General features: G+C 33.2%; 1 protein-coding gene across 2 annotated transcripts in view; it reads left to right on the forward strand.

Annotated features, from left to right (window-relative positions):
• Positions 1–2500, forward strand: part of LOC105342263 (uncharacterized) — a gene marked incomplete in the record, with an annotated part of 9395 nt that overhangs the window by 2145 nt on the left and 4750 nt on the right.

A 2500-nucleotide genomic window follows, 5' to 3' on the forward strand; every position in this document is an offset into this window, starting at 1 on the left:
AAAACTAGATGCTGTCATTAGACAGTAATACCCGCACCATGTGTTTGCCCCTAAATAACACTGTTTTATACCAGTTTAATTAAAAATGAAGGCTACATGCAAACTCCGGTAATACATTTAAAAATTATAATTTTCATAACTGAAGGATGAGATCCCTGCCCATATGATAATTTGGGGTAGAACTGTTTGCAGTGAATTTTCAGTTAATCAATAATCTTAACATTTTATGTCATAGGAAGTATAATGGTCTATATAATTATTACAAACAAAATTAAAAATTAAATTATGCCCCCTCCCCGTGGCGGTTGCCGGTTTTAGATTTGCTTCTGTGTGCCTACATGAACATCATCGTGTGCACAGATTTAGAGAAGGGGTGGGAGTGAGGGGTCCAGACCCCCCCTCCCCATGAAAATTCGTAAAATACCAAAAATACACCTTGGACCCCAATGCTCTTACAGACATGTAAACGCTCTAACCCATTGCGCTTCAATGTTAGGTAACATTATTTGGGGGGTAAATATTTAATCAATAGTCAACATACTTTATTGTTTATCTCAATAGGAAGTATACATGTACATCACAATATGCAGGTGTCCTGCACCACCTTAAAGCTGTTATTTACCTAATAAAATAGTGCAAGTGGATTTGAAGAATAGGTCATAAAAATACATGCATGTTACAAATGACTGATCTTTGTCTGAAGTTACATACACAACAAAGGTTTGCATGTCTCATTAGCGGGTACTAGTTTTACCCAGCTCTTCGATTAGATGGGTTCACGTGTATACATACATGGGTGTTGCTAAAACGCGGAACGGAAAACGGAACGGAAGGAAAACGGAAAATCTTATCTAATGTTATTTACCTCATAGATTTGTTAAGTATGCTAAAACGATATACTTTATGTACCTTTTTAATTTTGTTTGAAAGATTAGCAATATTAGATTATTTATTCAAGAATATTTATTTCCTCAAAATTAACAGTACATGCATTGACCACTATATTCTGTCCCAAAATATCCTCGATTCACTTTTTGCTGTATATTTATATATACCTCAGGGTTCAAGCGATTCTCTTTTAGAAGCATTAAACATTCTCATTATTCTTTCTTTAAAACGTCCTCTCTAGCTTATCAGCTGGTATAAATACACGGCTAAAAATAAAGAAGTCTACGGGGTTTTGCATTTTAACAGACCCGGATGATGGTGTTGAAAAATTGTGCAAGGTCTTCTGAGTGAGAAAAGATGTCAACATTTTCCATTATAAATCGTCCAAATGTGCTGCATGAATATTTTGGGATCGACAGACTATAGTCCCAATATATAATCGGAAAATCAAACCAGGCAACGTCTAGAGCTCTCTATTCGGATCATATGTATATAGCTGCTGGAATAAACAACTGCATGCTTTGTAATGCAAACGTAAACAAAATTGCATTGCTAAAAATACTATTTCTAGTTTCACAAATTACTAGTTTCACAAATTACCGGGTATTTTAATGTTTACTGTATTTTAATTTTTTAATGTCGTCAGTCCTACAGTTTTTTTCTTCCATCTCAATGATACTGTATCGTCTGTATGATAAAAGATCGTCTAGAACACCGAAAATTCAATTTTGATGTAAGTATATACATGTACATTATATTTGAAAATAATATAAAAATACTCAAAACACGCATAAAACGCTTTCACTAACTGCGTACGTTACGCTAATATGCCAGCAATACCATATAAGAGAAATAAGTAAAAAGTTATAGCTAATTTGCTCGTTTAATCATGTTAATGTTTCACAATTCGTATACATTTGATTTTTCCGTTTCGTACTCAACTAAAGCCGAATGAATACAATGCTATAATTGATAGACATTCATATGAATATTAATAAGATAGCAACATGTTGATAATCATTCATTAGATATAAATAAAAGATACAAAGTAAATCGTTTCTGGCCAGTCTATACCCTTTTTAAGGGATAAACGTGATGATATTTTCCATTCCGTTCCGTTTTCCGTTCCGCGTTTTAGCAACACCCATACATTTTCCGTATGCACAAAAGGATTACGGTAGTTAAGATCAGCTAAAGGAATTCATTAATGTGTTTTAATTGGATTATCATTATGATGTTGACCAACTTAGGTAAGCATAATACATGTAGTAGCAGTAGCACAATATAATAAGATGCTAGCATGGGATTCCTGCCAGCATACATACACATGTATATAAGTTCTACTTTCACTTTCTAAATGTAATCTCCCTTTGACAGCATACTGTATCATCATCTTTTAATATCTAAATAAGCTTATCATCGTTACCTATCCTGTCGCATTTGTAAAGTTTCTGTCATTTTAGTTGCAAAAGTTATTTTTTTCATTTGTCAGACTGCATGCACTGTTGAGTTGACCCCATATTGACCCTGTATAAACAATTTCTTATTAAATTTGTGTATTTCATATGTAAGTAAGTGTAGACACTTATATTTTTTATATGAGTAATAATAG

This window comes from Magallana gigas, chromosome 8 (assembly GCF_963853765.1).
Source record: "Magallana gigas chromosome 8, xbMagGiga1.1, whole genome shotgun sequence".
In the NCBI taxonomy this organism is placed as follows: domain Eukaryota; kingdom Metazoa; phylum Mollusca; class Bivalvia; order Ostreida; family Ostreidae; genus Magallana; species Magallana gigas.